Source organism: Manis pentadactyla, chromosome 2 (assembly GCF_030020395.1).
Source record: "Manis pentadactyla isolate mManPen7 chromosome 2, mManPen7.hap1, whole genome shotgun sequence".
NCBI lineage: Eukaryota > Metazoa > Chordata > Mammalia > Pholidota > Manidae > Manis > Manis pentadactyla.
Genome location: NC_080020.1, coordinates 93,350,453 through 93,366,703, shown reverse-complemented (window position 1 = coordinate 93,366,703; position 16,251 = coordinate 93,350,453).

Below are 16,251 nucleotides of genomic sequence, written 5' to 3'. Positions count from 1 at the left end.
TTTTTGTAAACTTTGTAATTATGGATGACTGTTTTTTCCCCTTTTCCAAATGATCTGAAAGTTGTCGTATCTTTTTGTAAATTAAAGGTGGACTGGGAAAACTGTCTTTCAGAAGACATCCCTCCCACCGTGCCTCCAATTCTATTCCTCTATCTCCTTCTTCTGTCCATCAGTGAGGTCCCTTTGCTGAATCTCCTTTTCCCTTATGTCATATGGAATCTTTTCTAGAGAAAAGCTTGTTTCAGCAGACCCAAATTACACGGCAAGAGACCCAAAGAATCCTCCCTGTTGACATTGTCAGATGCTTTGTGGAGCATTTTGACAAATCTGCAAAGGCATTTGCAAATATCCAAGCTGTTCTTCCTATTCTCAAGTGTCAGGTGGAGAGATGGGACATAGGAAAGTGATGCAGAAGTTGAACAGCAATAAATACAAATGTCTGTGGGTCGTTGCCACCTCCCAGGATGCAGAGCAACAGCAGCTGGGAAATTAATTCATTTTAAAAGCTGGAGTACTTCCCAAGTGGATGATACTGTGTTCACAGCTGATGTTTAGGGGGAACGATACAGAAGGTAAGGTAAATCAAGAGATTATGAACAGAGGGAGTTCTGGCTGCCTTTAGGTCCCTTCCCTTAATAAACCCGATTCCACCTGCTCTTTCCTCATAACTTCAGAGTTGGAGGAAACCCAATGCTATAAAGGAATTCAAATAGATACCCTTAGGCTTCTGATTCACAGAATCCTAGACCTCCCAAGGGGTAAATAAGTAAGACTTGGCAATGTCTCTACATCCATGACCATATCTTTTATTTGGATTCAATGTCGAAATAAAATGTCACTAGGATTTTTTCCCTATGGATTGGTTTGATGATTGGCTTGAGACAACTCTTGTTTTAAGGAACTATTGTGTTATATCAAGCTGTAATGTAAAATTCGGCATCCTTTCCAAGGTGCTGGGTATGCTGTGAGAGAATAAATTTCTTTGTTTCCTTCATCCCATTTTACTCTTCACTTCCTTACCCATGATGGGCTGAGGGATCTTTCAGCATAGTAACACATCCAAGTTCTTGTAGGAAGGCAATCTGTATCAAGCAAGAGAGAGGTTTGTATTTTCTATAAATGCCACTTTGACAAATCCAAGGGTAGAGCCCGGAATAGAAGTAGGAACGATAATCTCCTTGACCTTACCTAAAAGGCATTGTCAGGACAAAGGTCCTGGGATCAACCACTCAATGAGGGGATTTCAGATAGATTTGGTATTGATGTTGTATGAATTGAAAGGCAACTTGATGGGCACAGTGGAGGTTTATTTCTAATCTTTACCTTAATACTTGTGTTGGCTCTGCTGCGAGCGAGATTCTGACCTTTTTGGTATGGGTCTGAACCTGGACTCTCTTCTGGATACATGGTGCCCTGGTGAAATGCCGCAGTACTGGGAAAGAGCAGAGTTCCACACATGGTCCCCAAGGACAGTTACAGGAGGCACTGGAGGTATTTCCTGCTGCTTTGTCGAAGGGCCCAGAAGTGAGCTCCATCTTGTCCTTTCCCGAGACAGCCCTCAGGTGATCATTGTCTGAGAGTGTGAGCATTCAACTTTGATTAAAATGTGCCCTTTTCCAACAACCAGTTTATTTGTGCTGCAGTCAAGACAGATGAATCCCTTAGAAGAAATGATCAGGCTGGAGAAATAAGAACTATTATGGACCTGTGATGATTTTAAAACAGAAAGATCGGGAGTAGCTGATACGTTGTTGCTCATAATTCAAGAGCATTGATGGAAGGCTTTAAAAAAAACCCAGATTTTCCTAACCTTATGTCTTGCCAATGGGTTTCAGCCCCGGGCAAGTTCGTTACGGATTCAGTGTGACCAAGAAATTGACAACAAAACGCTCTTTGGGGTGAAAGGGTTTCTTACCCGGCTTGTTCTCCAGTGGTAGGTTGAGCACTAGCATCTCTGCCTCCCCAGAGCACTGGGCTGAGCTCTCTCTATATAGCGCAGTAATAGCTTATTGCCTACAGGTGTTGAAGCGGCAGCCCAGCAACAGGCCAGTTACATCATCAGGTGGTTTAAGTTCAGTGAGGATCCTGGCCATAGGAACCCCAACTTCCCCACACTCCACCCCTCCAGGATTCTCACCTTACAATCTACATGCTTCCAATCTTCCACAATGGTCCCTGTGCAAGAAAGCTGGAGCACTGTAATCAGATTCCACAATAGCAACAGAGGATAACAACAACTTAGAGATAATAAAAAGTAAGATACAGCAAGATTTTGATACAAAAATTATAATAATCCTCAAGCCAGAGTAAGTTCCCAATCCACAAAGACTTTAGGGGTGATAAGACACATGTTTTAATGTCACCAACATAGGCAAATCTTGTCCATCAGGTAGGACGCATGCAAGAGAGTGGTCCTGTGATAGGACTGTAGCAGGAAGGGGGTCCCTTCCAGGTCTAGTATACCCTACTTTTGCTCCTTTCCCTGTGGGGGTTACTGAAGAGTTTATATATAGTGCTGGAGGTGCATGCACCGGCCACAATGATAAAACAAAACTCCCTGGTAAGATGCTCTTACCTTCTGGCTGTTCAGGATATACTACTGTGACCTTTGGTGGCCACTCTGCTGTTATTGCAGGAATACACAGGAGGCCAGCTTCCAGGCCTTGTCCCCAAGGTGCCAGGAGAGCCAGCCATCGTTGGTCCATGTGTTGAAAGGTCCAAGGCCATGTCCACTCAATGGAGTCTCTGGGGTTCAGTGCAGTTGGTTCTGGCAGCAAGATGTTATTCTGGTGGCCAAACCTCAGCTTCAGTGATTCTTCCTTAGTTTGTACTTGCAGTTGTATAGGGGAGGCAGCCATATGTGTTAACATGTCTATGGGGCTCAGAGCTCCCCTTCAGGGTCTCTCAAATGCCATAGCATGGTCCATAAGCAGATTAACCATCCCTGCAGACTACTGGTATCTGACTTTACTCCGGATTTTAACAAGCCATTGTGCCTCTCTATCATGCCTGCTGCCGTAGGATTGTATGGCACATGAAACTTCCACTTGATTCTCAGCTGTACCCATTCTTGCAGTGTATGTCCAGTCAAATGGGTGCCCTGATCACTCTCAGTCTCCTGTGGTCGGCCATCTAACAGGAGAGGATAGCAGATCACCCCGATTGGCCAAACAGCACGAAGTGCAGCCATAAGCCAATCAAGGAGGGAGTGACTCCCTGGGGTCTGATGTGCATTTTGTAATTGCTGCCTCAAGGCAGGCTGCTCTGTCAGGGAAGACAGCTTTCCCATCTCTGATTCCGACAGAACAATTTCATCCACCCCTAAGTCCTACAGACGCAGGAGCCAAGTTGATATTGACTCAGAGGGCTTCTGCCTAAACTGGGAGCCCAAATCCACCAGCTCAGCCTGAGTACAGGGGCAGACCATAGAGGGCTCCATGACCTGGGGAGGGGGCTGCTCCTCTCCTTGGGGAACTTTCAGCTGCAGGGTCTTTATTTTCTTTACAACCACTGGGCATGCTTTCAATACAGGAGGTGCCAGTGCCTCCGGCACCACCCCTTCATCCTTTCCCAGCTCCTCCATTTCTGGTGCTGATGGCACCTTTCTCTCCCTTACCCTGAGTGCCTCCTTTGCTACAACCTTTACCTTTTCTGCTGTGCCTCACAGCGATGCTACCTCAGTCTTCAGAAGGTCTCTTACCTTCTGCTCAGTGCTGTGCAGCTGACGTTCTCGTGCCACTTCCGCCTGTGCTTCCCTCAGGAGTTCGTCTTTTTCCTTGATGGCCTCTTCCTCCTTCAGAACACCTGGCAGTGCTGCCGTCTAGTCTTCAATGGCACCTTGCTGCCTCCTCCTGCATCAAGGCCATCTCCTTCCTCAGGGAATCCACAGAAGTTTGCAGCTCGTGTTCTCGTGCCGCCATTTCTTGGGTCTCCTCTGTAGACCTTTGTAAGACTGTGAGAAGCAGCCAACCCACAGTCCCCGCTGCCTCACGGGCACTCTGCTTCTCAAAGGATCTGCTTACTCTATCAAGGGCCACCCCTACTGCCTCAGGTGTCACCTCCACTTGCCTCCAGTCCTGGGGTGGGGCCCAGTCCTCTAGGAGGCAAGCCACCTCAGACCACTTACCCATTAGGAGACAATCCACTGTTTCCCCATTCACAGGGGCAGCCCGCTGAAGCACCCCCTCCCATAAGGGCAGCCTGTCTTTTCCCTTGGTCAACAGTGAACCCTGCTGACTTTCGCCAATTGTCTTGCCAATGGGTTTCAGCCCCAGGCTTGTTCTCTATGGATTCAGTGTGACCCAAGAAAATGACAGCAAAACGTTCTTGGGGTGAAAGGGTTTATTACCCGGCTTGTTCTCTGGTGGTAGGTCGAGCACTAGCATCTCTGCCTCCCCAGAGCACTGGGCTGAGCTCTCTATACAGAACAATAATAGTTTATTGCCTACAGGTGTGGAAGTGGCAGCCCAGCAGCAGGCCAGTTACATCATCATGTGGTTTAAGTTCCATGAGGATCCTGGCCTTAGGAACCCCAACTTCCCCCCACAGCACTTATCACAACCTGCTATTTTGCATATGTTATCTGTTTATTGTTTCTTCCTCTCCCCACTAGAATATAGGCTCCATGGGAGCGGAGACCCCATCTAATTGTTCAGTGATGTATCCCCAGTGTCTGGAATTCTGCCTGACACATTTTAGGCACTCAATAAAAGTTTGTTAAATAAGTACTTTAAATAGCTTTTTATTTTCTTGTTCTCTTTCCATTTTCCTCCATTAACTTTTCCTAAAACTCTCAAACCCACCATTTCTCAAATCCAAATGGATTTTTATTTTATCCATTTTTATTTCTTTAGCTAAGTGTGAAGCCAATCACTGTTACTAAACACTTTGTTGGACTTTGGAGCTAAAAATCTGTTGAACTTTCAATAAATGGGTACTGAATACTGAATACCTGGGGTAAATGACAGTCCGGGATATCAGAGGAAACACAAGAATGGGAGGGAGCCTGGCCTTGACCTGTGGGAGAAAAGTGAGAGAGATAAAGTGCTCACACCAACCACTTGGATGGAACGACACGTGAGACCTATACCATAACGCAGAACAGTTTATGGGAGGCCACAAAGAGGCCAGATGATTCTTCTTGTGGAGATTCTGAAAGTCTTCCTGGAAGAATGATGTTTGAAAAGAAACTAGAAAAACAGGCAAGTGTTCAATAGGCAGGATTAGGGAGAAAAGAAAGTCTGGGTAGAATTATGGGAAAATAAATGGCAGATGTATTAGACTAATAGGGTTCAGTGACAGGATAGATAAGGAGATGAGATTAATTAACCAACCTGAATCTCAGAAATCAACTGTATTGTGATGGAATGATAGCCCCAAAACTTCATGGTGGCACAACTGTGATAATAGTGATGACACTTGATGCCATTAACAAAAATCAGAAAGGGGCAGGCACTTTTGGGGTGAGGAGTATTTAGTTTGGTTTCTGGGATCTTGAGTTTGAGATTCCAGAACAGCCCGCAGATTGTGAAGAGCCTTGTTCCTAGCTGTGTGGCTTCATAGCTTTGCTCTGTGGCCCTCCTAGAAATTCCATAAGCTAAATTATATCATCAGTCACATTATTTCCCCTCATAGAGTAGCCAGAGTGGATTCTTTTGTTTGCCAGTATGACTCCTGGGCAATACAAAGGCCATCAAGCAAAAGTTTTTCCACTTTATTTCTTATAGACCTCAACTAATTCTATTATGTTGGGCCACATGAAATTGCCATTTTTATAGGTCAAAAATGGTTACGTATTGGCAATTTTATGCTAGTGCTGTGGTGATAAGCACATACTTTGGAATCAAAGAAATCTGGGTTTAAACCTTAGCTCAGAATTTATCTCCTGTGTGATTTATATTCTCTAAGACCCAGTTTCCTGAACTGTAAAATAGCAACAAAGATCTGCATGTTAGAAGGTGAAAGGATTACATGAAGACAAATGTGAAGCACTTACTACAACACCAGGTTCATCTTACCCTTCTTGCCTCCTATTGCTGAGGACATATGACCTACTTGTCTTCAAGGTCACCCTTGCTTTTCTCTCCTTCCTCCGTGATCACTGCTTTCCTAGTGTTCCCTCCCTCCCACACATTCTATCAGTTTCTCCCCACTCCCTGCCACCATGCTCAGGCCTTAATGTCAGGACAAAACTTTACTTGACCCCTGCTACAGCCTGAATATTTGTGTTCCAAATTCATATACTGAAACCTAATTCCTCAATGTGATGGTATTAGGAAGTGGAGCCTTTGGGGGGTCCTTAGGACGTCATGGGGTGAAGCCTCATGAATGCGGTTAGTGCACTTATTAAAGAGGTCCCAGGGAGCAAACTGGTCCCATTCCTCCATGTGACGACACAGTTTAAAAGACAGTTGCATGTAGACCAGGAAGCAGGCCCTCACCAAACATCACATCTACTGGCCCCTTGACCTTGGGTCTTTTCAGCCTCCAGAACTGTGAGAAATGAAGTTCTGCTGTTTAAGCCACCCTGTTTGGAGTATTCTGTTATAGCAGCCTGAACTGAGACCACTCCATCAGCCCCTTCACGCCATATTGCTGTTTCCCTCATTTGAACAAACTTTTTTTAGTAATTTATAATCTCTTTCTGTTCTCTCAGAGTCCACCCCATCTACAACTGCTGGAATGGAATAATTCCCCCATAGCTCTACTTAAATGGTCATCTCAAGCATCACTAATGACCTCTACATGAACAGTTTAAAATTCTGAATTCTAAATTTATAGAGCCTCTTGATTTCTTTGAATTATTTGAAACTGGCAACCACTGACTCTGAACCCCTCCAAGATTTCAAGACGACTCGTAGGTGGCTATGTCAGGCCAGTCACCCATTTATGCTGCTTTTCCTTCTCAATGTCTCTCACATCTTATTCCTCATATTCCCACCACACTTTCTCCAGGTAAATATTTAAATCAGTCTTTACATGTATGTAAGATTTGTCGCAAAAGAGGAACATATATGAATGAATAATTTTTTTTCAGCTGCCAATTAAACTAGTGGGTGGAAGAGGGAAATGACTAAGTGACAATGGGGATTGTTCAAACCACCTGGGCTGGAGTCTCCAGAAATTAGTTTCATTAAAGGAACTGCTGCATTCATTTCAAAGTGGGCAGAGTTAATCCATCTGGCTCAGCAACTGCGACTGGGAAGCTTTTTCTGGGCAAACGCCCAGTCATCAGAGATTGCAGGGTGAGCAGAAGGAAGGAGGTGAACTGTTTCAGGAGATGGAGGACTACAAAGGAGATGTGATTAACTGGCCTCCTGCTGAAGCTTTATCAGTGCCATCCATCATGCCCCACCTATCTCCTCACAGCACAGGAAAGATCAATTCCCAGAGCCTTGGCTAAGCCTGATAGTAGCCATTGCCTTTCTTTTTAAACTTATTCTCACTAAAGAATCCCTGAGTCTTACAATACATGTTTTGCCCCAAAACCTGTTTTCCATGAAATCCTTAAATTAGAGATACTTCATATTAAATAAATTCCTTATTATCTTGAGTTTAAATTTGGGTCCATCTTCAAATATGTATGAAATTATCACCAAAAGAAAATTATAACAGATCTGACTATAATTCTTTAAATTCCAAATTTAATTCAGTTATAAATTCGTTTGTGAGTAACTTTTTTTTTTTGAAAAACAATTTGCACTTGGGTGAAATATTCAAAGCATTTTGTATGTTTAAAAAAAAATCTATTTATTTGTAAGAGAACATAATTTGCAAGTGTAATTTATTTTCAATGTTTCCTCAAAAACACCGAGGAGGATTTCATTTTTATTTTACTTGAACAAATCAAATAAATGTTATTACAAGTTAGCATAGGGACATCTATTTTAAAATTTGTGGAGTATTTAATTTAAAGAAAATATATTCAGATATGCTTTTGATGACAATGGTTCTAATTACAGCTTCTTTCTGTCCTTTTGTCTTTCTCTTAATATAACTGATCTCTCTTTATTCTATGTTCAAGAGTCTTTCCATCTTTCTTAATGTAACAACCACAAATCTTTTCCCCAATCTGCAAGACTGAAAATTTTGTGAAGTACTATACCTTTTTTCCCAATTAAAGTAGAATTTTTCATCTCTTGAAAGAAAATGAAATAAGAACCAACAGAAAATGAGGCTTAAATCACCTTGTCAGGAATGATTGAAGGCTACAGAGAAAATGAACAAGGAAAGAAAAGAAACAAACATTCAAATGAATATAAATGGATCAAGCCAGACTGCAAAGAGAAGCAAATAGGTCTCTGAGGAAAATGGCAAGGGAACAAATGTTTAGATAGTACACAAAAAATCCTCTCTGCTCAGCTGTTCTTACTTCACTACACTTCCTGCTGTGTTCTTGGTAAACTTACAGACCTCTTTTGCTTTTTTTATTCATGTAAACTTGCCCTGATCACTAGAGCTCCATTCTGCCTTTCTAGAAGACATATTACACTGATAAATACTTGGGGATGGGGGATTATAGAGAGGCATGAAGACAGAACTAATCCATAAATGAGGAGTCCTAGGTCCTCATCCATGTCTGCTTACCAGAAAAGTGTTCCTAAAAAATTAAGAAAAATGATACAAGGTCATCATACCCCACATGGTGAAATGTACCAAATAAGTTGCACTAGCAAGTGATGGATGCTAAGGTGTCAGCATGGTGAGTGGGATTAAGAGACACATACTGTCCATAGAGACATTAAACCAAACTCAGGACCTAAAACATAGTGTCTGTAAATAGTTGTTGAATAAGCAAGTGAATGAATGAATGAATGAATGAATGAATGCATCTGTTGGTGGACAATGCCAGCCTGAGAAGTGAAATTAAGAAAAAGAATCTTGAATTTTGTTATAAGATGTGTGTGTGATGTGTGTGTGGGGGAGGGGGGGGTCATGACTCCCACGCAAATATAAAATGAACATGTATCAAAGATTTTAACTCATTGATTAACAATTAAGGAGAAATCTGGTAAGATATATAAAACCAGTTCAAAGGAGAATCTGAAAAATACATATATAGGCAATCAAGAATGCTGAAATTGATTTTCTAATAGATGCAAAACTGATGAATATACACATAAGCATCAATTATATCTCCACTAGACAAAATTTGTTTGCATCTTTATGAACAAAAATAATTTGCACTACCATCAGCTTTCTACAACTTACAGAGTTGTAAAATAGCTCAAAGACTGTGAAAGATACAGATGTACAGATTGAGAAGACCTCCAGAAGAGTACTCTAGACATCTTTTAGCTTTCATTGAAAAGGTGCACTATTGGTAATCTCTTTGCCCATTTTACCTTTTCTCAAAAATTTTCTTGATGTAGTAGAGATATGAATTATTTTCTGCCTCTTTGTTTTTTTATTGAACTCTTCTAGCAAAACTCCAACCCCTCAAAGGCTCAACTATCTGCTTTCTCCTTGCAACCCCCTGAGAAAACCCCATAATGATGAGAACCACAAATTCACAATGACTACCAGCAACAGAGCCCTTGATGCAGCCTTCAGGAAGTCTACTGCATTTGCTGCCAGATGGGAGTGTTGGAATTAAACCCAGATCTGTTGGAGATGAAAGCCTACACTCTTTTCTACCCTTCATTTATTTGTAAGCATTTTTTTGAATGCTGACTGTGGGTCAGCATCATGTTTGTTTCAGGTTTAATTTTATTACATTCTTAAAAACAGTTTTATATTTTAATTAGTAGTTCTTAAATTTGAACCTACCATCAGAATTTTCTGGAGGATTTGATAAAACAGATCATTGGGCTCCACTCCCAGAATTTCTAATCCAATAGGTCTTGGACTCAGACTAAGAATGTGCATTTATATAAGCTCCCAGGTGATAACTAATCACTGTTAGAAACTCTATCTAAAACATAAACCAATGGGAAAATATTTATTTGAGTTAGTGGAGAAGAAATAGATTAACAGTAAGTAAAAAACAACTAATCCTGAAGAAATGTTTCTTAGTAGCTGTTGACCAAATGTAATGCTAATGAACTCCATCTATCACAGCTGAATAAGATGAACCATTCTTTCTCAAAGTCCTTTTACCATATTTTCTACACATCGTATCATTTGTTTTATAGTTTGCTCCCCCCATTACTAAGTACTATGGCTTTTGCTAGTTCCCTGAGATCTCCCTTTCTCTTACACCACTATCATTCAATTGATTTCCTGATACTTGTTTTAGCCCTCTTTTTCCTCAATTCCTGAAACTCCTCCTTTCCACACAGCATGCTGTTCTGATGGGTATCAGTAAGTTGCTGGTGCTCTTACATTCTTTCTGTTGTTTTGGTTTCACCCAGGCTGACTTTAACTTACTACAAAGCAGCCTAACTAAAGTGAACATTCTGAGTTAAAATCAGACAACTGAAGCAATGATGGGAGAGTTTCAGCTTAGGATGTGCCCCTCTTAACTTTTTAGTATTAATAAAGTCTGCCCTACACAGAGCAAAAGGATTAATTACTTGACTGGCTCTGATGCTGGCTAGAGGCCCCTGAAGGACAGTACACTGGCCAACCCTCTGCTCAAAGTAGCAATGGATGAGGATGAGGTTGGGTAGGACCTACATACAAGCCCATTCAAGGATCAAAAGTTGAAAAAAAAAAGGAAAAGACATTGAAATTGCTCGTATCTTTAAGAACAGAAGAGCTAACAAAAGAGTAGAGGTGGATGGGATTATGAATATTTAAAAAAGTGAGTGGGGCAAACAAAGCTATACAGAAGCTTGCACAACCAAAAATCAGTGAATGGCCTTGTCACCTGATTCAAAATGTAGTAAATAGCACTGGGGAAAGGAACAGTGGAGGAAAATAGTAGTAAATTAAATACAACATAAATACATCTGAAAGAGCAAAACTTATCAGTTATTTGAAAAATTCAAATAGTAAAGTCAGCTGTTAAAAAAAGCTTTCCAGTCACTTGAAATTGATTTCTCAAAGTTTGTATTTCTAGACTATATAGCCTCCTCCCAAAATAAACAAATGAATTTCTAAGAGATTTTAAGTATTGTTTTTTGTGATTATCAGTTTTATATGTCGACTTGGCTAGGTTATAGTCCTCAGTTATTTAGTCAGGCACTAATGTGAATGTTCCTTAAGGTATTTGGTGTGACTAAAGTCTATAAGCAGTTGACTTTAAGTAAGGATGAATAATTTTAGGTTACAGGGTGGTCCCAACTTTATCAGCTGATAGACCTTAGTTAGGATTGGAACAATGCTTCCCTGAAGAAGAAATTCCCGTGGACCCCAGCTTCAGTCTGGGTCTGAGAGTTCTAGCCTGCCCTTTATGATGGCCTGTCCTGTGGATTTCAGCCTTTCCTAGCCAGCCCTCAGAATCACGTAAGCCAATGTCATACAATAAGTCTCTTAATATATATCTCCTGCTGGTGCTGTTTCTCTGGTTGAATCTTGATAGAAAAGTTTTCCTTTTATAACTGTTTCTTATGTCACATATCTGCCTCTTGTTCATGTCTATAGGTCAGTTACCTACATACACTACCTCAGTTTTCAACCATCTAATAAATGAGTACACCAGAAATGCCCAACTTGGTCACCATTATGAGTTAGTGCAGAATTTCTGTGAGGCAGTAGTCATAGCCCAATATCCCTAATAAGTGTGCAAAGAATTATTTAACAGAGCAAATAGTATTGGGTACTGCTCATAAGCCAGAAAAATATTTTAAAATTATGTAATCTATGGGACATGTGGAACCAATATTGAGAAAAGTTTCCCTGAAAGAATGGAAGTGATTGCCAGGACAAGATCCCCAGGAAATCTCCAGCCACCACAAAATCAGAGTAATAGTGTTTGCAGTTGACTTAGACACTCACAGTGTGCCAGGCACCATTCCAAGTTCTTTGTATATGGTGACTCAGGCACTCCATGACACAGAATGAACCCCAGTGAACTAGAACTATCTCCCATTTTACAGGTATAAAACACTGAGGCAAGAATAGTTAAGCAATTTTCCACAAACCACTCTGACAGTGAGTGGCAGAACCAAAACTCAAACCCAGTCTGGCTCTCGAATCCACATTCTAAATCCCCCATTATCTCATGAGTCCTGGAAGCAGAAACTGGCAGTGGGATGACTATAGAGACATTTGGAATCTACCATGAACTTTATTTAGTAGGATCCCAGCATGAAGAGAGGAACCCATTCTTGGTCTCTTTTCCAGCTGGAGTAAGTGGTGTGCTAACGAGATCATTACTACTAAAGCAAGCAGTGTGCCAGATAGAGAAGGATGCCACCAGATAACTTGAGTCTATTGTGACAAATCAGGAAATTAAATTCTTTTTTCTCATCCATACCATGAATCAGTCTTCATTCCTCTTCATAATACCATCCCACCTAAGTAAGTTCACTTAGTTCCATCTCTATTACAACAAGCCTGGTCCAAGCCACAATCACGTCTAGTCTTGATGGCTGTAAGAACATCCTAAAGTGGTCTTCTTTATATCCACATGACCCTTACAGTCTTTCCTCCACAATAAACACTAGAGTGAGACTTCACAATACAAATTTAAATACACCATTCCCCTTATCAATGGTTTTCCATTGCTTTTGGATTATTCTCAGCACCCTTTATGTGGCCTGCATGACCTGCAGAATCTGGCCCATCCTACCTCCCTAGACTCTTTCTTCCCTATGCTTACTACACTCTGAATGGTAGTTTCCTGTCAGCCCTTCCAATGTGCCAGGAACCCAGTGACTCTTTAAAACCCTTACCATGACTAGTAATTAAGTAGATTTTTGTGTAATTACTTCACATATAGCTTTCCAGGAGCCTGTAAACTGTGTAAGAGCAAGAACCAGTCTGTCATATTCATCATTCTATTTCCAGGGCCCAGGAGTGTCAGACACAGAGCTGGCTCTCAATAATTATTTGTTGAGTGGATGAATTCTTTGCTACAATAATGAAGTTTTCAGACACAGAAGTGCTTTTGTGCCTTTCTCTGAAACAGATAGCATTGAAACTTCAAAAATTACAAACCTCTACTTTCTCCTTTATCTAGAACCAAAGAAGCTAAAGAAACCAACTCTGACAGAACACAGCTCAACTTCAAATACTAAATATAAAAGGCATCCACCTATAAGGATAACAAATGACAAAAACTACTAGACAGTACAAACATATTAATAGTTTAAAAGAAAATGAACAATTTTGAGAATCATAAATAATAGTGATGTACTGTGACAAAAAATGTAAAGTGGACAGTGATTTATTTATGTTCTCAATTGTATTTGCATATATGAAAAAAGAATGGTAAGAGTGAGCAAAGATGGTTTGCAGATGAAAAGCAAGAGAGATGAATGTGGAAGGTTGTAGTAAAGTGAAATTAATTGGATAATGCCAAAACAACCAAATGAATTAGAAGACATATTTGATATGTTCTCCCAGAATTCAGTGGAAAATTACAAAGAAGGATAAATACACTGAGAAAAATACAACATGGCAGGTATCTAGAATATCTGCTATGAAATACTTAAAGAGGAGAGAAGGGCCAGCAGAGAAGCAATAATCAAATAAATAAAGGAAGAAAATACCCTTGATATTTATCCCTGAAAGAAAAAAGAAAGGAAGATATGAGTTTTCAAATAGAAAGGGTCTATTTAGTATCTTTATAAGTTTAATTATTTAAAAAATTGAGGATTACAGATTTTTTTTAAAATTTAAGAGTCATAACTGTAGAGATCCTAAATATAGTTTTAAATTTGAAAAAATAGATCAAGTGTCTCTCAGGAACAGTAAACAAAGATTAACTACAAAGAAAAAAACCCATAATCAGTAAAATGTCAGATTCTGTTTAAGTAGTTGTACCAATAATATTGTGAAATTTAACACAAATGTAATCTTTAAACTCAAAATCCATACCTAAAAAAGAAACAGATATTAAGTCTAGATCTAATAGCTCATGCTAGTTCAAACAAGTTGTGATGGAATAAAAGACAGAGAGAAAAATAAACTAGGAAGATGAGAGAACTTAGATAAGAGAAGGTGCAAAGGCCTGGATTCAAATTCTGCCATTTTGCTCTACAGCAAGTGACTTAACTTCGTAGGACCTATTTTCTCATAAAAAAGTGGTGATATTAATATTTATAGGGCTGCTGCAAATAATAGATAATATATGTGAAACACTCAGTTTGCAAACTGGAACATAGTAAGTACTCAAGAAAATAGAAATACCAAGTTAAAAGAGCAAATTGCAAAGAAAACCTGAATGATAGGAAAATGCAAGGGAAACAAGAAAATTTTGTTCAGCTGAATAAAATGGCATAGATATGTATAAAACCAAATTATCAGAAAAAATGATAAATTATAAATTCATATAGCCACAATTATAGTAGGAAACTTTATATACCTTGCCAAGAAATTAGTATAATAGAATTAATAAGAGGTATATACCAAACTTTGCATCCATAGAGCTTATGTATTGAGCATATATGAATATTCTGAGAATATTTACAAAAACTCACCCAATTGTAGGCTACTTACAAATTCTCAATAATTTCCCCAGAAATGTTTATAACTCACAGGGACAATGGGGCAATCCAGGTAGAGAGCTGCATGGCGAAGCCCTCTGAACTCAGCACAACACAGAAGCCATAGTTTACCTTTAGAAATTCTTTAAATAAACCAAAACAAAAAAAGAAACACAAAAAAAGGATTTTTTTCTTTGTGGTTCTCAGAAGCCCAACTCCTATGATGGATCAGCTCTTGCTCAGATGAAAAGTAGACCCTCAAGAGGAACAGTGATGCTAACCGATCAATAGGGTGACATTACACACATCAAGGCTTCTCTTTTACTTTGAATTGGCCTCCATTTACAGCATCTCCTCAAGTATGTTGGGTGAAAAAGCCAGGAGCTGCTGCCATTTTGTCTATCAAAGAGTCTCTGATAAAAGCAATGACTTTCAAGCACTATCAGGTCAATGAGAAATCTTCCACCAGGGTGTCTGTCCCACCTGCAAAATGCAAAAAGGAACGACCAACATAAAAATCCTCAAAGCTTTCAACTATGATGGCTCATCTCTCATATCAAATTAATACAGCATGCATATAAATTCAAATATATTGGGAAGTAAATTGCCTTTTAAAGATGATTTTTTATCAGATGCTGAGGACAAATGAATTTGAAGAAAACGACTATCCCCTATAGACCACTAATATGCATTCTATGCCTCTCACCTCAATGCTTCTTCCCTTGGCCTCTTTTTTTCCCATGTGCCTCATTGTCCTTCAAAGGCCCCTATTTATTATCTGTAACTTCCTAACTCCCCCCACCCATGCCAACCTCTTTTACCCTGAAGCGTGCTGGACTAAGGAACTCCAATTCAATACTTGGTTATTCCTTATATAACACAAGGACCATGTCTTGTTTTCTTTAACAAGCTTCATTGAAGCTAGAATGATCCTCAGCACAGAACTATGGAACTTTATTTAGTAATTTCCTGGATCCACACTTGAACTATTTTCTCCCATTCTCTATTTATGGTTCTTTTTAAGTTACTTTAGATTGATGATCCTACTGTGGTAATTTTATGACTCATCACCTGATTTCTGCTGTAATAATTCATTAATTTTCAAAATTTACAATGAAAAATATGTATAATATGCCATATTAATGGGACAGTTTATGGCAAAACAGCAACACAATTTTCATTTGAAGCTGAAGAACTGAGGATAAGAGTAATTAAAGACAATTTTGGCATTAACATCTATATTTAAGGTTTTTGGAATACTTTTTCAACAATTAGAAATCCCTCTATAAGAATTTAACAAGTATATCTATTCATAATAGGTAATGCTTAAAGAACATGCAATTCCAAAGATTTTGAGATTATAGCAACTTCACATCAAAGCAGAAGAGTAATACAAAAGCAAAATGTTATTAGCAGAATGTTAATCATCAAAAAAAAAAAACTTGAATAACTCCTCATTTGAAGAATTGCACTAAAATCCATCTAAACAATGTAATTCTTTTCAAGCTGGCTGTGGGAAAAGACTAAAATAATATTGAAATAATAATTGGTGTCCTATAAGAAAAATTAAAAAAACATTCCTTTTGGCTATAATTTTGGGGGTTTCAGATATTAATTTGTTTTTCTTATATGAGTGCCTTCACGCTTTTTAGTTCCTTACAATGGAGGACATCAAAAACTATGTAAACAACAGCAACAAAATTTAAAAACAACATGA